A 26,973-nucleotide genomic window follows, 5' to 3' on the forward strand; every position below is an offset into this window, starting at 1 on the left:
ATGCCAGGAAGAATAAGTGAAAAGGTTAGCTATTATTGACCAAGACTTGCTTTCGTAGATTAAACACAGAAATATTTTTAATGCTCATGTAGTGACAACACTTTCATGGTGCTTTTATGGACCAGGCATTGTTCTAGTACCTTTTTAAGGCTTACACCAACCCTATAGAACAGGTCCTGTTATTATCATTTATCCCCCTTATGTAGATGAAGTACCAAGAGCCTAAAAAGTTTGCTCAAGGTCATAGGGTTCATAAGTGACTGAGTTGGGATCAGAAGACAGGCCTTCTGCTGCCCTTGTCCATGCTCTGCCCCACTACCTACTCCAGTCTACTTGCTTCAGGCCTTAAGGAGAAACTGCTGTTATGTCCTGCTTGTGAAACTGGTACTCCTAGGAGGTCGACATTTGAAGAATTTCAAACCTGAATGTTTCAAAGCGCATTATATTTTCTTTAAAGATTAAATCAGTCTTTGCCCTTTTTCAAGATTTGCACCCAAGGTGCACTTGCTCTTTATAGGCTATAAGCACTTCTTTTATCTTGTCCATATCGGGAGCACAGTGAAGCTGCACTTGGGCATTAAGTTCATAGCAGGAAGGAACCAGGATCTGAAATGAAAAGATTATATAAAGTCATCTTCCTTGTTTGTTTTCCTTGTTTGTTTCACCCTTACTTATTCCCCCAGAAGAAACAGAAAATTTGAAATCCTTTGTTGCAAAATGAGTTTGAAGTAGATGCAAATAATATATTTGATTGACAACTATAAGAAAAGAAGAAAAGACTCCAATCCGTATTTCAGAAAGGCACTTGAAAAAACGTCCCTATACTTATTGAGAAGTGTATGCAAACATTTCGAACATAATATGTAAGAATTAAAATAGCATCACAGGCTTTAGAAATATTTCCAAAGTCAATATTAGGTTTTTAAGTTCCGGGTAGTAGAAAAGGCAGAATCAATTAAGTTCTATGTTCCTAGTACTTGCTCTATTTTCTCTTTCACTCTCTGTCTCCTTTTATTTATTACCAGGATATAGTGGTACAGGCAACATGTTGGCTTCTTTTTCCATTTAGTTATTGTTTTTTTAAAGAAATTGTGCTATTGTGAAAAATCCTTTTTAAGTTTTCTTTCTTGCTGTTTTATTCTCCATATTGTTGGTTGTAACCGAATCTCTAATGAGCACCCGTTTCCACATTTTTAATTTCCCTGGTGGCAGCACCATTTTTACACCTTCTCTCAACTTGGCAGGAAAGTTGTGTTTATGGGGGGGGGGGGGTTTGAGAACAGGAAATAAAGATGCTCAAGTAAAAAGTAAGAAAGTTCTCACTCAGTATGAGTTCAGCCAGTGTCGTATATTACTCAGTTCATCCATTTGCCTTATGAAATAAATTTTTAAATTTGTTTTTATGATCAGGATCAGTTACATAATTTATAGGGCCCAGTTAGAAATAATGTTGGTATAAAAACGAGACTAAGAGACATGGACAAGAGTGTGGTGGTTACCAGGGGTGGGGGGAAGGGAGGATGCAGGAGGGAGGGAGGGAGAGAGTTAGGGGGAGGGGGAGGGGCACAGAGAAAACTAGATAGAGGGTGACGGAGGACAATCTGACTCTGGGCGAGGGGTATGCAACATAATTTAATGACAAGATAACCTAGACATGTTTTCTTTGAATATATGCACCCTGAATTATTAATGTCATCCCATTAACATTAATAAAAATTTATAAAAAAAACATACATTAACATGTTAAATAAAAATACATGTTAATAAAATACATATTTTTAAATTAAAAAAAAAATAATGTTGAGAAGGTTGCCAGATTTTGTAAATAAAAATAAAGGGCACATAGCTAATTTTTTTCCACTTTATTGACATATAATTTACAAATAAAATTGTATATATTTAAGGTATACAATGTGATATTTTGCTATATTATAAAATGATTACCACAGTCAAGCTAATTAACATTGCCGTCTCCTCATATTGTTACCATTTTTTTTGTGTGTGTGGGGGAAATCACTTAATAATTTTCAAATATATAATACTGCCCGCAAATCAGAATCACCTCTAAGATTAAAAAAAATTCAGTGCCTGCATGTAATTGCTTTAGGGTTCAGCAGGACATTTATAAAACTGTCCAAGGAGATTTAATGTGCCGCACTGGTTGGGAAACTCCAGAGTGGTCACTGCCCCAGCAGTGGTAGCACCACCTAAGAACTGGCAGGAAACGCAGATTCTTGGGCCCCATCATAATCCTGTTGAATCAGAATGTTGGGGACATCACCCCAGAAATCGATGTTTATTTTAACAAACCCTCCAGGTGATTCTACTACATTTTAAAGTTTGGAACTTCCACTATAAATAATTTTAAGCTCTTAAAAGCTTTTAAAGCTTTGTGTTTTAGAAGAGAATTCTGATAGATACGTAGGGGACTGATGAACAAATCAGAGGCTAAGGCAACTTGTACAGGATCATAAAGAAGCTGTTACCTGTGTAGGATCATGGGGTTAAGAAAATAGGGTGAAGAATAGAGCAGTGTATATAAGAATAAAGGTAGATGATAGATTCAGGAGAGGTTTCAGAAACAGAATTGGTGAAATTTTGTAACTGAATGAATTGAGGGCGTTGAAGGAAAGAGCCAGGTCAAAAGAATATGAAGTTTCTTTCTGGGTGATTAAAGAGTGTAGTCATTAAACAAGGCAGAAATGACCCTACCAAGTGTAAGCTAGGGGAAGCAATAAAGATGCTGACTATGAGGCACCCTTAAGTATCTAAGAGATGTCTTGCCTTGTTGAGAATTTGGATCTAGAACTTTGAAAGCAAATGGGAACTGGGGTGTAGTTCTGGGATTTCTCACCACAATAATTACATTTTTAAAATCACTTATTCAAATGGTTATATATATATATGCATTAAATAATTTATTTTAAAATATGTTACTTTCATATTAAGATAAAGATGAGCTTGAAACAATCTATAATCTCATATATTTGATCATTTATATAAAGTTATTTTTAGTTATAAATAGAATCGGTAGAATGTTAGCAAAATTATAGAACAAAAGTTACTTTTTATAAACTTACTATTCCATTCTTGAGTCAAACAAAAAACAAACACATTTATTTTCAGAGAAAAAACTGAGATAGGGAAAACAAGAATAAAATTCTCCTTGCAGCTGATAAAGGAGGCGGTTGTGTGTCATGATCAAATCTACAGGTTTCTGGAGCCAGACTGATTTCCACCCACTTACAGCAGATGTGACATTCGATATTTTACTTCGGCTCCTTACCTGCAAAATGGCTAAATTGATGTTATCCATTTTATAGGATTTTTGTAAGAACTGGATGAGTTAATGCATGTTTGAAGTATTATGAGAAGTGCTCAACATTTAGTTATCAGTCATTAAATGTAAGCTTGTATTCGTACAGAAAACTGTTCTTCTCACTTTCTACTTAGTCTTATTTTCTAAATTGCTGCCATCAACAGTTTTTGTGTCTTCGTTGTTTATGTCTATTTATGAATTTCTGAACACTGAAGGGAATGATTGCATACCAGAGAATTTCTAGGAATTAAATTCTGAATCATTCATGGAGAAAATGGAGCAAGGTACCAAAACATAGTCTATTTCTAAATGTATAGAAATAAAAACTTAGCTTTCAATTTAGACACATTCAAACTTTTTAGTGCAAAATTGGGGTCCGAAGGAACTAGGCTCCATATTCCTTACAATTACATTTTTTTTTTCATAATCCTCAATCAGTAGCAAGTCGTCATTACTCTGAACAGGAATAAGTAAATTACTACTCTTTGATCCATAGTATAAAGGTCAAGAGTATATCATAATAATTTCTACATCAAGAGTTATATATAAAAAAGCTACCCAAGCAAAGTGTGATTATAATTAGTAATAATAATGATAATTCATAGCTGTTCCACTTGACCCTTACAGAGCAGTGAGAAGGAGGTAGCAGCTCGGGAAGCGGAAAACGATCTTGTGCTTTCATCTGAGATTTGTAAATTAAGGCTGTTCATTACCACTCCTCAATTATTATGTTCTGAATTTTACTTCACATCTTCCCTTAGTTTAGAAATCATTACGCAGGTGTAAAGGCCAGGGAGAAATGCTTCATCTTTAGCATTTTGCTCAGCCTCCTCAAAACAGCGTTGCAGTCCATATTTTCCAACCTATTTCAGTTGTGGTGGGGAGCTGGCAGATGAGGAATAGATGTAGTCCTGGGTATTTGTACGTCTAGCCTGTTATAGACCCACACAGCTCTTGTGACTTGGGCAAATTTCCAGGCAGGTTCTAAATATAGCTAATGCTATACTGTTCTACTTGGAGTTCTTGTGTCCTGGGAGTGACCCATGGTTGGGACAAACTTCCTATGCTCAGTAAAAGGTATTGAAAGTACTCCACTGTATGGTCCCAGTGCTTAAACTCAGCCTGGACAAGACTTTGATCAGCTTTTCTCCTAGAAGGGAACTTTTGTGTAACCCTCAGCAGGGAAATCCATATTTCATGATACTTTTGCAGGTCAGTAACTTTTTTCAAAGTGGATTTCTTGGTGAATAAATAGAAATATACCTGGCTTCACAGAGATAAAAACTAACGTTTGATATTCTCAAGAAACCTTGGGTATTTCCAATATTTATTTATAGCTTTTCATATAAGGAATTGGAGTTCTCCAAGTCATGTATAGTAAGAGCATTGAGTTGGGATTTAAAAAAATGATACATATATTACAGATATTTCAAGGGTGTTACTGTCATTGTTGATAGAGTTGGCAAAATTGATTAATTAGCTTTAGATTTAAGAAAAAAATTGTTTCACATTAGTGAAACATTTTTTGCTCTTCCTCATTGTAAAAAATATCTGAGGAAAGTTCTATTTCAGTTAATTTGTACTTCCCCAGCTCCAATTAACTTCAGTACTAATCACTGGACCTTAATAACAGAAATCATATATTTGGCTGAAAAATGAACAGTTAATGAAGTAATTTTCTATTATAATTTGATCATATAATTCAGCCTTTCAATTGTTTGTTAACAAAGTGTGACAATTTATGTATTGAAAATAAAAATTCATAATAAGAACCTGCCCACATACTTTACTTGAGGGGTAATTATTCTTTATATACTCCATAACTCACCAGCTTTGATAAAGATGGCAGTGAATTATTATGGTCTTTACTTTTTAAGAAGACTTTAATAACTTTATCATGCCACTGGTATCTTAAAGTTATGGATTGTATGCAAGGCATAATAACTATTTCTTTTTGATAGAAACTACATTTCTCTTCTCAGATGGTCAGTAATTCACAGTTAGGAATTCAGAATGGTGACTCTGTGCCTCTAGATTATATTTCCACCCACAACAGCACTGAAATGCCTTGCTTAAATGTACATAATTAAAAAACTCACATATTAATATGAGTAGAATTCTCACTATTAATTTTTTAAAATACAGTGGTATCCTTTTGTAACACCACTGAGTAAACTAATTACAGAAATGGTAATATCTGTATTACATGTCAACTGTGTTATATCTGACTTTTATTATGGTGTGAAATTAAATATTGTGTTGGGGGAGAGTTATAATTTTATTTGAAACATATTACTTTGTTCTTATTCCATTTGGCTGGAATTCTTCCTCTTTAGTAACTATGAGTTTAACAGCAAAGTTACAGCGCTGGCTGCGGTGTAATTATTAAAATATGTGTGTGTTATCTAGAAGTGGGAGATAAGAGTGTGTTAATAGTTGGAGGGAAATGTATCAGCTACAAGAACAGAATGGTTTGGTGGTTAAGTGCTCTGATGGTTGACACTCAAGGGCAATGGCTAGAAGGTGTGAGAAAACGGGAAGATTATTTATAGATGACATTACCAAAGAGAGGTGCACTTTCCTAGAGAAAAGTTGTCTAACTCTGGCATTATTGGGGGACATACCTTTAAATCATAAGTATGAAAAGTACTTTTATTTTAACTTTTTTTTTGTTACAGAGACAGAGAGAGTCAGAGAGAGGGACTGATAAGGACAGACAGACAGGAAGGGAGAGAGATGAGAAGCATCAATTCTTTGTTGCAGCACTTTAGTTGTTCATTGATTGCTTTCTGGTATGTGCCTTGACCGGGGGCTACAGCAGATGGAGTGACCCCTTACTCGAGCCAGCAACCTTGGGCTCAAGCTGGTGAGCCTTGCTCAAACCAGATGAGCCCTTGCTCAAGCCGGCGAGCTTGGGGTTTTGAACCTGGGTCCTCCATATCCCAATCCGATGCTCTATCCACTGTGCCACCGCCTGGTCAGGCTATTTTAACTTTGTCTTTAAAGCATACAATGAAAGGGAATAAAGTAGCTGTTTGCTGTTAAATCAGTCTAGAGACTGAATTTGATGATAATGATTTTTTAATCAAAAGGCATGTTTATTGAAAGTTGGAATTTTTAAATTAAATTTATTGAGGTGACAATGGTTAATAAGATTATGTAGGTTTGAAGTGCACATTTCTGTGTTACATGATCTGCATATTGCATTGTGTGTTTACTACCCAAAGTCAAATCATCCTTTCTCACCATGTATTTAACCCTTTGCTGCTCCTTCATCCCCCTTCCCTCTGGTAACTACCATACTATTGTCTGTGTCTATTAGTTTTTGTTTATTTGTTTTTCTTGTTTATTCGTTGCTTTTTGTTTTATATCCCACATAGGAATGAAATAATTTGGTTCTAAACTTTTTCTCTTACTTCACTTAGCATGATTTTTCAAAGTCCATCCATGTTGTTGCAAATGACAGTATTTTATCTTTTCTTAACAGCTGAATAATATTCCATTAAATATATGTACCCATCGAAGGACACTTCTGCTGTTTCCATGTCTTGCCACTGTGAATAATGTTGTAATGAATGAATTTTTTTCCAATTTTGGGAGGTAGATAACCAGAAGAGGGGTTGCTAGGTCATATGGTTAACTGTTAACTTTTTGAGGAAACTCCCTACTGTTTTCCATAGTAGGCAAAAGACCTGAACAGACATTTCTCCCAAGAAGACATATAAATGGCTAACAGAGATATAAAAAAATTTTCAACTTCACTAGCTATTAGATAAATACAAATGAAAATTGGAATTTTTAAGAGAAAAACCTATACAACAATTTCACTTCTGGTATATTCTCAAAAGATTTGAAAACAAAAACTTGAATAAATATATGCCAATGTTAATAGTAGTGTTTTTCACAATAGTCAAAAGCTAGAAATAACCCTTATGTTCATCAATGGGTGAATGGATAAAGTATGGTATACACATCCAATGAAGTATCACTCAGTAATAAAAAGGAGTGAAATTCTGACACATACTACAACATCGATGAATTCTGAGGATATTATGCTAAGTGAAATAAGCCAGACACAAAAGGGCAAATATTGTTTGATTTTACTAACATGAGGTACTTAAATTGGTCACATTCATAGGTATAGAAATAGATTGGTGATTGCCAAAGGTTGGGTACATAGGGGTAGAGAATGGCGAATAATGTTTAGGAAGATGAAATTTGAGAAGATGAAAAAGTTCTGGAGATGGATGAAGGTGAGGTTGCGCAACAATGCAAAGATAATTTAATGCAACTGAATTGTATATCTAAATGTGGTTAAAAAGATAAGTTGTATGTTCTGTATGTTTTACTACAATATAAAAACAAAACAGTGAAATGGTATTATAAAGTAACAAAATACTTCCAGTTAGAGAACAAGCCAAGAAGATAAATATAAGGGTTAGCCAATTGTTCATATTCATAAATATTCAGTAGTCATCATTAGACTAAATTTTGGGAAAATATTGTTCTTGTATAGGTCTTGGGAATAATTTGTCCATACTTAAAAATATTTTCTTTCAGTACTTGACATAATTCTAGAACACAGAAGATGCTCAATATTTGTTGATTGAAATTTGTTAATTCAGAAAATTGTCACAGCTTCATGTACAAAATATTATAATAACCTTAACTGTAACTTGTTAAGCCTACCTAAATGACTCAGAGAACAGGTAGAAAATACAACCTTTTAAAAATTATTTTTCCATTTATTTTGAGGGAGAGAGGGGAAGGGAGAGAAACAGAAGCATCAACTCTTATTTCACTTAGTTGTCCCATTTAGTTTTGTTCTCATTGTTTGCTTCTCGTAGGTTCCCTAAAGCCCATGAACTCTGACCTACCAGGTTGACACTATTTACTGAGCCTCCCGGTCAGGGCCAAAAATAAAACCTTTGAAATACAAACACCCTGGTCTTGTAGCTCAGTTAGTCAGAGTGCCCTCCTGAAATACCAAGGTTGCAGGTTCAGTCCCCAGTCAGGACACATACAAGAATCAACCAATGAATGCATAAGAGGAACAACAAATCTGTGTGTGTTTCTGTCTCCCTAAAAAAATAAGTAAATAAACAATCAAAATGCAATGTTTTGTATACTAGATAATGGAAACTAATATATCTTACTTATAAAACAATGCTAATATTATTTTGAAAAATAATAATCAGACAGTTATTTGTCTGGAAGACTGTCTTTAGGATTAATGGAGCCGTTATCCTTATTTTATACAATCAGAAAGATCACCATGGGTTGTGGCCACTTGGGTGCTTATTTTACTGTAACAGTAGCTTCATGTAAGTCTCTGGTTCTTTTTTAAAAATATGTAAAAAAAATTTAAATTACAGTTAATATATAATATATTAGTTTTAGTTATATAACATACTGATTAGACATTTAATAACTTAAAAAGTGATCATCCCCATAATTCTAGTACCTATCTGACACCATACATTGTTATTAAAATATTACTGACTATCTTCCCTATGCTGTACTTTCCACACCCATGAATATTCTTATAACTGGCAATTTGTACCTTTTAATCCTTTCCCTTTTTTCACCTGTGCTCCCAACCTCCCTCTCCTCTGGCAACCATCAACATGTCCTCTGTAACTATGACTTTGTTTCTGTTTTATTTTATTTATTTTTTAGATTCCACATAAAAGTTAAATCAAATGGTTTTATCGTTTTTCTGTCTGACTTATTTACTTAGCGTGATCCCTTTAAGTCCATTCATGTTGTCATAAATGACACAACTTCATTCTTTTATGGTTGAGTAATATTTCATTGTATATACGTACCACATTTTTATTCATTTATTGATAGACAATTTGCTTCTATATCTTAGCTATTGTATATATGCCACAATAAACATGGGGGTACATATGGTATGTCTTTTCAAACTATTGTTTTGGATTTCTTCAGATAAGTACCCAGAAGTGGGGTTGCTGAGTCATATGGTAGTTCTATTTTTAATTTTTTTGAGGTACCTACCTTCATACTGTTTTTCATAGTGGCTGCACCAGTTAACAGTCACATCAACAGTGAATGAGGGTTCCATTTTCTCCACATCTTCACCAATACTTGTTGATTTATTGATGATAGCTGTTCTGACAAGTGTGAGGTGATCTCATTATAGTTTTAATTTGCATTTCCTTGATGATTAGTGATGTTGAACATCTTTTCATATGTCTATTGGCCATCTGTATGTATTCTTTAGAGAAATGTCTATTCAGTTTCTCTGTGCATTTTTTTTTTTTTTTCCATTTTTCTGAAGCTGGAAACAGGGAGAGACAGTCAGACAGACTCCCGCATGCGCCCGACCGGGATCCACCCGGCACGCCCACCAGGGGCGACGCTCTGCCCACCAGGGGGCGATGCTCTGCCCATCCTGGGCGTCGCCATATTGCAACCAGAGCCACTCTAGCGCCTGAGGCAGAGGCCACAGAGCCATCCCCAGCGCCCGGGCCATCTTTGCTCCAATGGAGCCTTGGCTGCGGGAGGGGAAGAGAGAGACAGAGAGGAAAGCGCGGCGGAGGGGTGGAGAAGCAAATGGGCGCTTCTCCTGTGTGCCCTGGCCGGGAATCGAACCCGGGTCCTCCACACGCTAGGCCGACGCTCTACCGCTGAGCCAACCGGCCAGGGCGCATTTTTTAATAAAAAAAATTTTTTTAGTGTTAAGTTGTATGAGTCCCTTATATATTTTGGATATTAACCCTTTATCTGATGTATTATTGGCAAATATCTTCTACCGTTCAGTAAATTGTCTTTTGGTTTTGTTGATGGTCTCCTTTGCTGTGCAAAAACTTTGGTTTGATATAGTCCCATTTGTTTATTTTTCTTTTGTTTCCCTTGCCCAAGGATACATATCCAAACAAATATTACTAAGAACGATGTCAAATTGTTTACTGCCTATGTTTTCTTCTAGGAGTTTCATAGTTTTAGGTCTTAATCCGATTTAAGTCTTTAATCCAATTTGGACTTATTCTTGTGTATCAAGTGAGAAAGTGAACCAGTTTTATTCTTTTGCATGTGTATGTCTAGTTTTACCAACAGCATTTATTAAAGAAACTGTCTTCACCCCATTGTATATCTTTGCCTTCTTCATCATAAATTAGTTGACCCTATAGATATGAGTTATTTCTGGGTTCTCTATTTTGTTCCATTGAGCTATCATATAGTAGTGTTTGTTTTTATCCCTATACCTTGATGTTTTGATTGTTACAGCTTTGTAGTATAGTTTGATATCATGTAGTGTGATACTTTCAACTTTACTTCTTTCTCAGAGTTGCTTTTATGGTTCCATGTAAATTTTAGAATAGATCTAAGTGAAGGGGTGGGAAACCTCTTAAATTGTATAATATTAGGTTATATAATGCTGCTTCATATGGCTGATTTTGCCAGGTGGTAAAGTGATGCCACTCTCTTCGTTTCTGTGGGCAAATAGTCAATTTTAGTCTGTTATAAGGATATTATTTTTATTATTCTGAGCAATGTTATTTTAGTTATCAGAAACTGAGTATCAACTGTATGAGAAGTTACACATTTATTTTCCTGAGTAATTATACTTTCCCTGCATTGTTTTTTGAGTTACATTTGTTCATTGTGGAATATTGACAAATGCTAAAACACAAAAATAACAGTATTTTAAAAATTACTCATTATTGTACTACTCAGAGATTAACACTGATATCATTTGTTTGCATATCGCAAATTCTACTGTTTTGTCTATCCATAAATGCACAACATGAACAAACAAATACAAAACAGGGATACATAAAGTTTGGATCGTAGTGATCATTCTATTTTACAGCCTGTGATTTTTTTCATTGAGCAGTAAATAATGAACATTTTCTCATGTCACTAAATACTGTTTTTACAGCTGCTTTCTAAGTAGCTGTATTGCCTTTTATTTTATGCTTCTGCCTGTACCAACCTCTGTTATTGAAATTTGAGATTTTTTTTTGGTTTTTATAAATGGCTCTATGATGAAAATACTTTTAGATTAATCTTACGCCTATCTGTATTTATTTCCTTAAAATATATCCCCAGAAATAAAAGCAAATAAAAGGGTATAAACATTTAAAAAGCATTTATTAGATAATGTGCCAAATTGTTCTTCAGTAAGACTGCAGTTTTATATTTCTATAACAGATAACAGTTTATATGAGAACACCCATTGCCCCTCCTAGAATTAGGTTTTTATTTTTGAAAGCTCATTGGAGAAGTGAAGACTCCTAATCATTTAATTTGCATTGGTGACTTGAGCATTTTTTATATGATTGTTGAGCATATGTATTTATACATGTCATGGTTATTCTGATGTGTTCCTCTTTTCTGTTTGGAAGACTGATTTCTGTGTCAACATATTAGCCTGCTTGTGTTGTTTCTTGTGCACCTACAGTAAGTACTCACTCACTGTTGTCACTAGATCTTGGAAACTGTGGCTCTAAGTGAAACAATACTTCAAAAATCCAGTTTTGCCATAGGCTAATTGATATATCCTGTGGCATATTTCTGGTCACAAAAACATCACCTAAGATCTAAATAAAGACCCCAAACCTTTCTAATATTAAACATTGAAATAAATGTGAGTTACATGTATATTTAAGAAAAGTGAATAAAAATAAGTAAGAGAATTCTTTATCAACCTGTTTTTTCCAGTTCAGGTTGCAGGTGGTTAAAGCCTCTCCTGGAAGCACAGGGCAGAAGGCAGACACTCATCCTAGACACAGGACACCCTTCCATCACAGGGTGCGTTCACAGCCACAGCCACACTCAGTCAGGCTGGGACAGTGTAGACTCGCCAGTTCCCCTGACGTGCGTGTCTCTGATGTGGGAGGAAAGTAGAAGACCCAGAGAAAACCTGAGCAGGCGTGGGGAGAACATGTACATACTACCCAGACGGTTGCCTTGGCTGGGAATCTATTTTTTTTCTTACCAACATTATAAGAAAGCGACTTTATTCAAGGACCTGCTGTATTTTTTCTCCAGTGGATTTTTCTATTTTCAATGTTTTGCCAAATGTTGCCAAGGAAAATAATAAAATAAAACACAAAAAACCTTTTAGGTAGATTGCTTAACTGTATATGGGGTTTGTTTCTGAATGTAAGATAGATATGGTAAATTTCCTTTCTTCCACTAGGTGAGAAAAATTTACCGTTACTTAGCTGTAAAACATTCAGTCTTATTTTACATATATATAACTGCTCGCAAAAATTAGGGGCTATTTCAAAATGAATATGAAGCAACAAAATACCCCCTAATTTTTGTAAGCAGTATGTATATAAATATCTCCAGATAACTTCAAATAGCTTGTTTGTAGGGTTTTATTTATAACATGGTAGGTGTTTCTTGAAGGATAGTATTGTTTAAAGAACATTTTCATTTGGGTCTGCTCCAAGTTTTTTTTTTTTTTTCTGTATTTTTCTGAAGCTGGAAACGAGGAGAGACAGTCAGACAGACTCCCGCATGCGCCGGACCAGGATCCACCTGGCACGCCCACCAGGGGGCGACACTCTGCCCACCAGGGAGCGTCGCTCTGTTGCGACCAGAGCCACTCTAGCGCCTGGGGCAGAGGCCGGGGAGCCATTCCCAGCGCCCGGGCCATCTTTGCTCCAGTGGAGCCTCGGCTGCGGGAGGGGAAGAGAGAGACAGAGAGGAAGGAGAGGGGGAGGGGTGGAGAAGTAGATGGGCGCTTCTCCTGTGTGCCCTGGCCGGGAATCGAACCCGGGACTTCTGCACGTCAGGCTGACGCTCTACCACTGAACCAACTGGCCAGGGCTGCTCCAAGTATTTTTGAAATACAATAGCAATTGTCATTTTTAGTGGGACAGTATACAAACATTGAGAGAAGTTGTACCCCTACTAATAAGGAAGACAATAAATTGACTATTGAATAGAATTGTGTTTCTTACAGCAGAGTGTTTGATTAACTCTTCAATTGTTTTTTCTATGAATAGAAATAACCATTTTATTTTGGGAATATCATTTATATTTAAACATGGTATGAATGGAATTTAGGAAACTCACTTCAGATATATGAAGCTTAACATTGATGTTTGTGTATATGTGGTTTTATGTATATGTTGGAGGGAATAGGAGTGATAAAAATAATGCCAAAATCATAATATTGAGAAAAATATTAAGAGTATATGAAATATTTATAGTCAAACTGCTCTCCAATCCAGTCATGATAAGGAGCATCTGACAAGACTATATGGTTACTTTATTTTTTGTGTGTATGTGACAGACACAGAGAGAGGGACAGATAAGGACAGACAGGAAGGGAAAGAGATAAAAAAGCATCAATTTTTTGCTGCGGCATCTTAGTTGTTCATGGATTGCTTTCTCATCTGTGCCTTGACCGGGGGGCTACAGTAGTGCAAATGACCCCTTGCTCAAACCAGTGACCTTTGGCTTCAAACCAGTGACCTTGGGGTCATGTCTGTGATCCCATGCTCAAGCCAGTGACCTTGTGCTCAAGCTGGTGAGCCTACATTCAAGCCGAATGACCCATGCTCAAGCCGGTGACCTCTGGGTTTTGAACCTGGGTCCTCTGAGTCCCAATTGATGCTCTAGCCACTGCACCACTGCCTGGTCAGGCTATAAGATTACTTTCAAAACAAATACCAAGTTCTGGGAGATGAATATACATATTTGCATAAAGAACACTTGGCAATTGTACAAGCCTTTTTCTTTATTTATCAAGCGATTGTTGAATTCTCTTTGGTTTCATTAGGGACACTTGGTATTCAGTTTCTTTAAGTTGTCAAAAACATGATACATGGTCACTCATTTTTTCACTGCTTGACAACTTTGCTCCAGTGGAGCCTTGGCTGTGGTAGGAAAAGAGAGAGATAGAAAGGAAGGAGAGGGGGAAGGGTGGAGAAGCAGTTGTGCGCTTGTCCTGTGTGTCCTGGCTGGGAATTGAACCTGGAACTTCCACACGCCAGGCCAATGCTCTACCGCTGAACCAACCGGCCAGGGCAGGAATTTCTGTTTTTAATGTTTACATCAAAACTCTTATAAATGGAAATTTAATAATTTTTGAAACTATTGGAAACTTTAATTATAACAGCTGTTAGTTAACTTCAGTATTTTAAGTATATTATATACCTAAATATTGATATACCTAAGTATAATAAGTATGGAAAGTACTGGTTTTATTTTAAAGCTCAACAATGATATGGTAATATACTTTCTCATTTAAAAAATGGAACTAGGAAAATATTTTTAAAAGAATTTTGAGAACATTAAATATAATTATAGCCAACACTTTTATTCTAGGTTTTTATGTACATAACTAATTTATCAGTTTTGTAAAGTTATTAAAGTTAAAACATGTTATTCTTACATTTAAAATTAAAAAGTTTTAAATCAGCAATATGTGAAACGTATTGAATATATTGTTTTATATTTATCTAAGAATTTCTGGTTTAACAAATTAAATGTACATTTCTTTCTCTCTTTTTTTGTGGTAGACACAGAGAGATACAAAAGAAAGGGACAGCTAGGGACAGACAGACAGGAAGGGAATGAGATGAGAAGCATCAGTTCTTCGTTGCAGCACCTTAGTTGTTCATTGATTGCTTTCTCATATGTGCCTTGACCAGGGGGCTACAGCAGACTGAGTGACCCCTTGCTCTAGCCAGTGACTTTGGGCTCAAGCTGGTGAGCTGTGCTCAAACCAGATGAGCCCGTGCTCAAGCTGACAACCTCAGGGTTTAGAACCTGGGTCCTCCGCGTCCCAGTCTGACTTTCTATCCACTGTGCCACTGCCTGGTCAGTCTACGTTTCTTTATTTTAAAAAATTCATTGAACAAATCTACCCATTGTTTTTTTTGGTGGTGAATTTTAAATAAAATTCATTACTTATTTAATACTTTTGAATTTATAATGTGCTTGAAGTGGTTTATTTATTCTTCACCAGCTACCAATTGAGAATCTGTTTTGTAAATGATTATTGAAACATAAATTACTGTTACTGGCTATCTTACATTTCTCTTATACTGAAGATCAGTGTAATACAGCACTGACCATGATGACTAGGTCCCACTAAAATGGGGAGGGGTCAGGACATTATTCTCAGTGAAGGCCAGGATGGCCTCAACCTGGAGCAAAGCAAAGGTATGATTTCAGCAGGTGGAAAGAATTTTCCTGGAATGAATTAGCAGCAATAGTCAGAAGTTATTAGTATTATCAAATTAGAAGATTCTTCTTACTCTTTGAATAGTGAGTTTTTTTCATGCTTGCTGACCCCTGGGAGTAAGTTTTTTTCAAAAAATATTAGTTCCAATTACAGTTTTATTAACTTAAAATCATGTTTGTTTGATAACCAATTTATGGAAACAAGAAGAACATACATTTGCCTTTTTTAATGTTGCCTTACACATTTTTAAAAGAAATCGATCATACTCTGGATGGTCAGGAGGCACAAGGACATACATGAACATTTGTACTACTCAAAGGGTTAATCTGTATGATTTTTTTAAGTGAGAGGAGGGGAGACAGACTGACTCCTTCCTGCATGTACCCCAACTGGGATCCACCCGGCAACCCCATCTGGAGCCGATGCTTGAATCAGTCGAGCTATGCTCAGTGCCTGGAGCCAGCGCTCAGACCAATCAAGCCACTGGCTGTGAAAGGGAAAGAGGGAAAGAAAGGAAAGGCAGGGGAGATGGTTGCTTCTCATGTGTGTTCTGACGGCATCAAATCCAGGGTGTCCATATGCTGGGCTGATGCTCTAGCCACTGAGAAACTGGCCAAGAACCTGTATGATTTTTAAATAAAATCTAGGAAAAATAAAATTTTGTAGAAAACTGAAGATACTTTGTTTAAATGTGAAATGTAAAGTTATTTCATTATGTTATTCCTCATCAAAAAATTATATAAATTAAAGATTTGGCTGTAAAAATATATATCTGTTAAACATTCAAAATGTAACTGAAAATTCTGATATTAATTTTTTGCTTGATAACCATGTACTTCAAAATCTGTCATCATTTTTCATAGTATTAAGAAATCCTATTTATATTGTGTTGTTTACTTAGGTTATGAGGCTTTTTAAAAACTGAGCAAGTGTTCGATGGTTCCTCCAAACAGTGATGAATAAAAAGATACAGAAAAGTGGTTGGAAAGGCAGGTGAGTTACCCTTGCCTGATCCTTTTTCTGTTTCCTCTTTCTGCCACTATCTCTGCACATCCTTAGATAAAACTCAAAAGTTGTTTTTGAGATCTTTGTGGGAGCCAAGTGAAAGAAGAAAAATTTAGAACTGTTGTCTACCCTAATACTAGTGATGCTGAGATTTTAAGTACCAGGAACAGTTTAAAAGTTCTTATCAGGCCCTGGCCGCTTGGCTCAGTGGTAGAGTGTCGGTTTGGCATGCGGAAGTCCTGGGTTCGATTCCCGGCCAGGGCACACAGGAGAGGCGCCCATCTGCTTCTCCACCCCTCCCCCTCTCCTTCCTCTCTGTCTCTCTCTTCCCCTCCCGCAGCCGAGGCTCCATTGGAGCAAAAGATGGCCCAGGCGCTGGGGATGGCTCCTTGGCCTCTGCCCCAGGCACTAGAGTGGCTCTGGTCGCGACAGAGCGACGCCCCAATGGGCAGAGCATCGCCCCCTGGTGGGCATGCCAGATGGATCCTGGTCGGGCGCATGCGGGAGTCTGTCTGACTGCCTCCCTGTTTCCAGCTTCAGAAAAATACAAAATAAATAAATAAATAAATAAATAAAAATAAAAGTTCTTATCAGAGCAACTCTTTACTACCTTAATTTGTGTGTACAGATTGTTGATAGTGTTGTTACTATCTGTTTTGTATCAGACTTGCTAGCTAATTTCCATGTTTATTAACTAAGTGATTTTCTTAATGGCTACCCTTTTAACAAACAAAGAAATCTTAGCTGCTCTGAGAGGAAAAACCAAATGCTAAAGATTATGGTGAAAAAGGTGAGAAACATCTATTCATGTGGTTGCTGTATTGTTGTGGGAGAAAATCTGGTGATTGACCTTGATTATTCACTGACATCACAAAAATATGAATAATTTGGCCTTTATCCATAAAACAAATAGTAACAGTCTCTAGTTAAAGCAGGGATTCAATTTCCTTTGTTTTGGGTGTGGTAAAGGAACTTTTTTCCAACCTTATTATCAGAGGGTTTTGTGAATTTTTTTCCTGAAATATTTTAGAATCTCCATTTTGACAGGAGCATTTTGTTTGAATTCATATTTTATTAACCAAGTGTTATTTTGCTTCATTTATATTTAAAGACTTAGAGGCCTACAATACTGTATTTAAAGGAGAAATATTTTTTTATTAAATAATCAAAGAAAATCCAGATACCCAATGGCATCAACACAACCCATCCCCCCTCATGATCTGATTATGGATTTTAGGTAAGAGCCCCTGGAGCGGACACTGGGCTTTTATAGTGGGAGCCAGTTTAAGATTTCTTACAAACAAGCTCAGACTGGATCAAGTGAATGAGGGAAACACTGGTAGAGCTGGAAACTCTAACAGTACAGGCACGCCACTGACTCTCCATGAAGTCAGTCTCCCCGGGTGTCCTCCATCTCATGTAAGACCCAGGTTTATGGGCAAGTAGTCTAGGACTCGCATACACCCACCTGTGCCTCTACAAGCCCATGAATCGGACGTGGTACCAAAATGTGTGTTTATCAGATGTCATCGCAGAACTTGGGCAGTGAGATTGGGTATTTGTAGTTCCACACAGCAGAAATCCATCTTGTCAGTAAAGCAAGAGAATGTGAGCTTCCTAGTGTTTATGTAGGAGTCATCTTCACTCTCACAAACCTGGTTACAATTCTGTTATCTCGTTTTATTTATTAAGCACACCACAATCAGCCAGATAAGATTAGAGGGAATAATGAAAGAGAAGTTATTTGTCTCTATCCTTCTGTTTGACCTCCTTTGCACTTTTGCTTCCTTCATTTTCTTTCCCTTGGTTACCCATCACATTCGGGACCTCACATTCTAGAAAAATATAAGCTCTCCTCATTGAAATGTAGCCACTTGTGTTTGTATATTGTATACTGTGAGCATGTTATTTAACCTCCTTGTACCTTGATTTTATTTGTAAAATGGCAATAAGGTTATTACCTATATCATAAAGTGTTAAGAGGATTAAATTAAGACGTGTTAAGCACTTAGCTTAGTACCTGGTTTTACAAAGTGCTGAGTGACTAGTTATCTAATACTTACTAATAGAACCTATTAATAGAATAATGATTGAGAGCCATGTGCTTCATTGTCAAGTGTCAAAATGTTTTTCTTAAATCAGCGAGAGGAGGTAAGGCAGAGAGACAGACTCCTGCATTTGCCCTTACCAGCATCCACCCAGCAAGCCCACTAGGGGGCGATATGCTCCCCCACTGAGGCTTTGCTCTGCTGCTGAGCAACTGAGCTTTCCTTATCCTGAGGCGAGGCCATGAGCTATCCTCAGCACCCGGGGCCAGCTTGCTCCAATTGAGCCATGGCTGGAGGAGGAGGAGGAGGAGGAGAGAGAGAGAGACAGAGACAGAGACAGAGAGAAAGAAAGAGAGGGATGGAGAAGCAGATAGGTGCTTCTCCTGTGTGCCCTTACCGGGAATTGAACCTGGGACATCCATATACTAGGCCGACGCTCTACCACTCAGCCAACCAGCCAGAGCAAGTGTCAAAATGTTAAATAAGATAGAGTTGTGGATTCTTTATGTGTGACAAGACAGGGGCTGGTATTTTTCTTTTCTACATGAATACACTTATAGAAGGTCTTAAAGATAGAAAAGCACTGTTGCTAAATAGTCTAAATAGACTAAAATAGACTAAAAGATTATTGAATGATAAGAGAGAAAGTCCTAAGAATCCTAGGAATCATATTGAATTTGTTACTTTTATTGGAAAAGAAGACAACAATATCCGTATAGTGTAGAGCTGGTTGGTTCTTTTATGTATTAACTTCTCTCATAACAGATATGGTGCTTTCTTTATCTAATGTGAATGTTCTAAATTATATGACTGTCATTAAGTCTTATTTATAAATTGATTTTTGGCATAGTTATTATATTTCTTTTTGAGGCCTCACATTTTTAAACATTTAGAATAGAGCCTCACTCATTTTGAGGATACCGTATGCAAAATAATTTTGAAGGACATTTTATTTTCTAATGAATTTTCAGCAGGTGGCTAATGGCTTTTGACCTGCTGTACCAGCATACAGAGCTGAATGTCAGACAGAATATGTTTTAAAATCTGCATTTTCATCTGGTATAATGAAGTACAATAATTCTTTTTTGAGATTGCCTTGCATATTTTTCCAAGTAGTTATTGATAGAGATGTGTCAGTTTGGTAGGAGAGAGAAGAGAAAATTATAATATTATGTGTTTAGGTCTTAAGAATATTTAAATATATTCAGACTGGTAAATACAAGTATTTTAACAAATATTATATTTGATATATTTACATGTTAAAAGATTTAAAATACATGTTATCAGCCTTTTCTGTCCCATGTCTTTGGCTATTGTTATAAAAAATCACATATTTTAATCCACTCACTTTTCTTTTTAATAATTTTTATCTTCTCTGGAAATTTATATAGTGCATTCCATGGCCTGTTTTTACACAACCTTTAAGAATTATACTTGCCCTGGCAAGATAGCATGGTTGGTTAGAGCTTTGTCCTGAAACGCACAGGTTGCCGGTTCGATCCCTGGTCAGGGCACATACAGGACAGATTGATGTTCCTGTCTCACTCCTTCCCCTCCTCTCTTGCTAAAATAATTAATATAAATAATAATAATAATAGTTATTATTATTATACATACTGAATAATTTTCAATTTTTGTGTGAAAATAGACCATGGCATACTCTCTATAAATGATAGAGGTTGCTCAGGGCTTCAAAATTAGCCATTTTAGATCATTGTCAATGCTTATTTTCAAATTAACTACTGGCACAAGCATTTGTACAACTGTAGTCTTTGAGATCATGTTCCACCTGGTTTGTATATTGAGTAACACTTCGAGTTAAGCTTAGCTAAATTTTTGAGATGAAGATGTGTATGCAGCTTGATTAATGCCCACAGTACCTTGCGGAGTTGGCAACTGTGAAAAAATGACAATATAAAGAACTATATTTCCTATACTGATTATACCAGAGATGGCATTTCGCCACTGAACTGTATGATGAGGGAAGAATATTGTTTATATGCTTTGCATTTAAGGCTTAATTTCTGAGGCTGAGTTCCAATTTTGTTTATTTCCTCTGGTAATTACCTGTTTTTAAGATGCAAAAGAAGTGTATCATTGGTTTTTTTTTTTAATGATTAAACTTGTATGGTAGATGTCCTTTTTTTAAATTTAGGCACTAAAAATATTCACACATCAAAGTACTTTGTGATTCTCATTTGTGGCTAAAGAGTTAATCATCTCTCAGTAATGCTTTGAAGTTAGCTTTTTTCTCATATTTTTCTTCTTAACCCAGCATGGGTTCATGAATAAAGCTAACCACTGATAGGTAGAGTGTATTATTGCTTTTGCCTATGGCTCGTGTTAATAATTCAAATTCTGATTAGTTTGCTGGAATCAAATCAATGTAGTTTATGGTATATTTTTTTCCTGTTATAAAGCCCTCTCACAGAAAAATAGGTTGGAAAAAACATCATGGGGTGGGGAGATTTAGGACAAAGCTATTCAGGGTTAAATGTAGTTTAGCTTTTTTGCCTATGTTGTGGTTAGTCTATAACTTGTACAAGATTTTTTACTTCTCACTCCCCTCCAGTCCTTGAAGTTCCTGTTCCTTAGGACAAAATTCCTAAAAATTCCTATTCTTTAGTCAAAGTATATGATTCTGCTGTTTTGTTGATGAGGCAACAATAACAACAATGGCAAGAACTTAATGGGATAAATTAGGTATGTATATGTTTTTCAGGCATCTTTTTTTTAATTTTTTTTAATTTACTTATTCATTTTTAGAGAGGAGAGAGAGACAGAGAGGGAGAGAGAGGAGAGAGAGAGACAGAGAGAGAGAAGGGGGGAGGAGCTGGAAGCATCAACTCCCATATGTGCCTTGACCAGGCAAGCCCAGGGTTTTGAACCAATGACCTCAGCATTTCCAGGTCGACGCTTTATCCACTGCGCCACCACAGGTCAGGCGGTATGTATATGTTTTTAAGTGCAGGTAGATGGGGGTCTACCAGTTGAAGAATAAGGGAGGTGATGAAGAATATGGAGGTGATTGCTAAAACAACAGAATTATGACAGTTGCTAAAATCAAGTGATTCTCTTTACAAGATTACCTAATCACTAAAGAAATAGGATTTGGCATTTTAAGGACTAGGATGTTTTCCACTAACAATCAGTACAGAAAAGAGTTGTGCCTGGATGCTTTCTACAGAAAGTAATGTGAATTTAGAAAACAGAGGACATGCCAGAATTAGACTGATAATTGTACATAACATTCCATACTGGAACCAGATACTAGGCTCAGCAGGAAAGACCCGTGAAGTACAGTTAGGGGGAATACAAATAAGGAGGTAATTTAGCAAATTTACATGTACATGACACAGTGGGTAGGATGATAATCTCATAGTTAGAGACACCCAGATTTTAACTATTTGAAGGCTGGTTACCTAGGGCAAATATTATAAATTATTCTCTCTGAGCCTCAGATTTCTTAATTATAAAATAGGGATAGTAATGGTATCTAATTTATATTTTTATTATGAAAATAATAACCAAATATTAAAAAATTAAATGAAACTTATAGTGAACAAAAACTGCTAATTACAGAGCCTGGGTAATGTATCACCATTTATATATTTGCAAGTAATGGGATACATCATTACATGGGCTCATATTTGGCCTCAGAATCCTTCTCAACACAGAACGCCAGGGAGTTTCATTTTGTAGAGTTGGCAGTCAATATGAAACAGTTGTTCTCTCTGAGTAATCTAACTTTACCTGTCTTCTTTCTATTTTGCTAACAGTCTCCCTGATGCAAATATCAACTCGGTTATTTGGAAAAGTGGGAATGTAAGACTGGTTATCAGTGATCATAAGTGTTGAGTATTTTGCAGAGATTTGTGTTAAGTAGGTGATTCCTAAATGTGTGTTTCCAGTTTCATCCTCTAACCTGTAAGGCTTCATTGATGAATTCATTTATTATTTGGCTCTCTCACTTAATTGTCTAATAAGTGTCTAAACTTATTGCTCACTGTTCACTATCCTTCAGCCAACTGGACTTCTTTATCTTCCTTGCACATTCTGAGTTCATTTCTCCCTTGGACTTTTGTTTTTGCTAATTTCTGTGTCTGAAAGCCTCCTCCATTTTATTTTATGCATCTTGCTGCTTCTCCTAATTCAAATGTCATTTCTTCTGAGACTGAGGTTTCTCTCTGACAACTTCATTAAGTCATTCTCCCATCTAGTCAGTTTCTTATCTCACCATCTTATATGTTTCTTCAGAACTCTTTTCCAGCCTGACCAGTCAGCGGCAAAGTGGATAGAGCAGAGGACCCAGGTTCGAAACCCCGAGGTCGCCTGCTTGAGCGCGGGCTCATCTGGTTTGAGCAAGGCTCACCAGCTTGAGCCCAAAGTTGCTGGCTTGAGCAAGGGGTTACTCGGTCTGCTATAGCCCCAGGATCAAGGCACATATGAGAAAGCAATCAATGAACAACTAAGGTGTCACAATGAAGAATTGATTCTTCTCATCTCTCTCCCTTCCTGTCTGTTTGTTCCTATCTGTCCCTCTCTCTGTCTCTCTCTGTGTCTCTGTCACATACAAAAAATAAGAACTCTTTTCCATATATATAAAATTATATTGATTTAATTGTTTTTTGTTTTATCTCCCAGCCCAGAATTCAGGTTCTCTCAGAGCAGTGGCCTTGTGTGGTTTGTCCAGTACTATACTCCTAAAATCATACCTGGCTCAACAAGTCTCAGAGGTGTGGTTATTATTTTCTTAATTCTGTAGGTGACACAGAAGTGAGGCGCAAGGAGGTGTAGTAGCTTGCTGAGGATCACAGGAATTGGAGGGGCTGAGCTGGGATACAGACCCAATGCTGCACTCTAAAAACCCGTGCCACAATATAATTGAAGATCAGGGACATTAATAGGAGGGAGGGGGCTGTGCGGAGTGCACAGAACTTCCTCTGAATCTCTGATTGTTTCTCCAGCATTGTCAGGGAAGAGCGGGTCCGACCACTTTATACTCCACTGTCCTTGGCTTATCTTTCTTCCCTTTTCCTTTTGACTCAGTGCCCAAGACACACATGGTTAATATTTTACAAGAATGCTTTTAATCCCTTACTGCTTGGGAAAAACGATGAAACACGGGATTTTAAAGAAGCTCCAAAAGGCCTAGAATTTATGGTTTTGAACCCAGATGGAATTTTCCACCTGGTTTTGGTTCTTTCTTTTTTATATACATGCTATTTTCTGAGTATCTGTCACTTGACAATAGCATTTATTATAGCAATCGCTTTCTTTTTGCGAGTTTGTGTTAATAATGCTTTGGTTGTACTTGGCCCCTATGGACTGAAATAGTTCCACCTCCATGCCTTTCCATCTCATCACCCACCCCCAGTGCAAACCCTGGCACCACAGCTGGACGATTTATATTGTTTTTAGCTAGGCATACTGTAGAATCAAACAGACAGTCTTATAATAATGTATATAATGTATATCGGTAAAATGTATAAATATGTTTTAACTTTTTGGGAAAAATGAAAAGAAGAAAACCAGGGCAGTTGATTAAAATGGGATAATCCACTGCATAATAAATCACACCCAGAAGATTAGAGGGAGAATTTCCTGGTGCTTTTTACTTAGGACATTTGGTGTGCTTTGCTGCATTTGACCTTTTAGAAGCTATTGACATCATTTGGGAACTGTCAGTACACGTGCCTTACCCAGTTAAACTGAAGAAATCGTAGCATTGTGGATCTGACTTGATTAATTTAAATCCAAACACACACAGTCCCGCCTGGATGCCCTCTGCGGGGCCCTTGCACAAAAGGATTTCATTCAGAAGCATTATAACCCACATCTTGCTGACAGACACTTTCATCTCTGTTGGTCTTCGCAGGCTGCAAGCAGCATCTTTAACCCCTTTTATGCTTCCTTTTATTTCATGACAACAATATCTATTCTTAGATTCATACAAATGCTCTACTTTTCGCTCTAAGTTCTTTCTTGTGTCCTAGGGAAAAGGTATTTTAAAGTTCTAATTGAGAGACTAAAATGGGAACTTATCTAAAACTGGCTCCTTTAGAAATAGTAGAACTTAATCCAGCACTTCCTCTGGGAATTATAATCAAAATTAGAATCACAAAATGTTGAAATAAGTTTTTGGTATTTAGTAAGCCATCATCTGTAATACCTTTGACTTTTAATTAAAAAAAAATTTTTTTTGTATTTTTCTGAAGCTGGAAACAGGGAGGCAGTCAGACAGACTCCCGCATGCGCCCAACCGGGATCCACCCGGCACACCCACCAGGGGGCGATGCTCTGCCCATCCAGGGCATTGCTCTGTTGCAACCAGAGCCATTCTAGTGCCTGAGGCAGAAGCCACAGAGCTATCCTCAGCGCCCGGGCCAACTTTGCTCCAATGGAGCCTTGGCTGCGGGAGGGGAAGAGAGAGACAGAGAGGAAGGAGAGGGGTGGTGGAGAAGCAGATGGGCGCCTCTCCTGTGTGCCCTGGCCGGGAATCGAATGTGGGACTCTTGCACACTAGGCCGACGCTCTACCACTGAGCCAACCAGCCGGGGCACCTTTGACTTTTTTTTTTTTTTTTTTGTATTTTTCTGAAGCTGGAAACGGGGAGAGACAGTCAGACAGACTCCCGCATGCGCCCGACCGCGATCCACCCGGCACACCCACCAGGGGGCGATGTTCTGCCCCTCCGGGGCATCGCTCTGTCGCAACCAGAGCCACTCTAGCGCCTGGGGCAGAGGCCAAGGAGCCATCCCCAGCGCCCGGGCCATCTTTGCTCCAGTGGAGCCTTGGCTGCAGGAGGGGAAGAGAGAGACAGAGAGGAAGAAGGGGGGGTGGAGAAGCAAATGGGCGCTTCTCCTATGTGCCCTGGCCGGGAATTGAACCCGGGTCCCCTGCACGCCAGGCCGACGCTCTACCGCTGAGCCAACCGGCCAGGGCCTGACTTTTTGATTAAAAACATTGAAGAGTTGATAATCCATGTATAGTTTTGGGAAGACATTAAAATTAATTGTCTTGTGGGTGAATTCAGAGTAGTATAAGGATCTAGTTCCTGGATTTTAAAATGAAAGCAAGGTTAAAATTCTTTAAGGATAAAACTTTGAATAACTTCAGTCTATTAAAATCTGAATCGGGCAAAGAATACACACATTGGTCACTCTGCTGGGCATAGTGCAGAAGAGGGCAGGTATTTGTGTAGGAGAAATTTAGAAAATTGCTACACAGTGCTTCATAGCACATAGAAATGTTAGATTGGAAAAGACCAACACCCTTATCTTAAACAGCAAAACACCTAAGGCCACCCCCACTGGATTATTCAAGCTCTTAAAGGCCCTTAGATGGCCAATTTCTGCTTCTTTATTACCCAATTACAACACTCTTCCAGAATACGAATGAAGCCCTTAGAGAAGGTGGTGTAATCCCATTCTCTGTAGTTTTGTTCATCATCATTAATTTTAATAACTACTGTTTTAAGGGATTGTGATGTGCCAGTACTTATGCATTATCTTTGTCTTTATAACTACAGTAGTAGGCATTGTGCCTCTATTTTTGAAAATTAGAAACTGACGTTTAGAAAAGTCGGGGATTTGCTCAGAGTATCAGTTACTCTGAGATGGTAGGATGGAGCAGAGGAAGCAGCTTCTTTAGGATATTATTAGCTAGATACAGGGAAAAGACATGTGTAGCAAGAGTTGTTTCTCCCAGCCTTGTAAATTGAGTTGAGAAAGTGATGGTGAATGAGTTTTCTGTGGGTTATTTGTAAGAAAGAAAAGATTAAGGCCATTTTGGCCTTTCTTTTTTAGATGCAATGGATTCACTGTAAGGGAATATGAGCAACTCCTTTCTTGCTGCCATTAGCAGTCAGCTGTCTAGGTGAGAAATGAATTGGACAATCAGGGGACCTAGACGCTATGTGACACAAGAGAAATCACAGCATTATTTTGAGCCCCTGTTTATTTTTATTTTAAAAAGTGAAATTCTCATTTCTCTTTTATCCTACCACATAGTGTTATTTCAAAGATTCAGTGAAATGATTTAGTCTTAAATACTTTGGAAAATGAAAATAATTAGGACATAAAATTTTTGTTCATGTACTCAATAAATATTTATTGAGTGAATGCCAAATGTAAGGCATGGTAGTGCTCTGTAGAGAATAAGGAGCAAATACAGACTGTCTCTACTTCTCAGAAGATTAAAATAAGTGGGAAAATAAGATACATGGTAATGACTAGGCAATAGAATGTTTGAAATGCAATTTGTAACGTAGAGCAGTGGTCCCCAACCATTTTTGGGCCACGGACCGGTTTAATGTCAGAAAATATTTTCACGGACCGGCCTTTAGTGTGGGACGGATAAATGCACAAAATAAAATTATGCGACTGACGTAAAAACTGTAGTATTTTTAAATATAATTGTCG

General features: G+C 37.2%; 1 protein-coding gene and 1 non-coding gene across 15 annotated transcripts in view; one reads left to right on the forward strand and one right to left on the reverse strand.

Annotated features, from left to right (window-relative positions):
* The window catches only part of PAM (peptidylglycine alpha-amidating monooxygenase), a 349,889-nt gene that overhangs the window by 25,670 nt on the left and 297,246 nt on the right, over positions 1 to 26,973 (forward strand). For 12 of the 14 annotated variants that reach the window (XM_066273915.1, XM_066273907.1, XM_066273913.1 and 9 more), the window contains one exon: positions 16,399 to 16,490. The exons of the other annotated variants lie outside the window; for them this stretch is intronic. The gene's annotated coding sequence lies outside the window, so the exon portion shown is untranslated. The remainder of the gene's footprint in view (positions 1 to 16,398; positions 16,491 to 26,973) is intronic. 14 annotated transcript variants of the gene reach the window in all.
* On the reverse strand, positions 13,055 to 13,130 carry TRNAV-GAC (transfer RNA valine (anticodon GAC)). The gene has a single exon. It is a non-coding gene; the product is annotated as a tRNA-Val (tRNA).

Source organism: Saccopteryx bilineata, chromosome 4 (assembly GCF_036850765.1).
Source record: "Saccopteryx bilineata isolate mSacBil1 chromosome 4, mSacBil1_pri_phased_curated, whole genome shotgun sequence".
Taxonomy (NCBI): Eukaryota; Metazoa; Chordata; class Mammalia; order Chiroptera; family Emballonuridae; genus Saccopteryx; species Saccopteryx bilineata.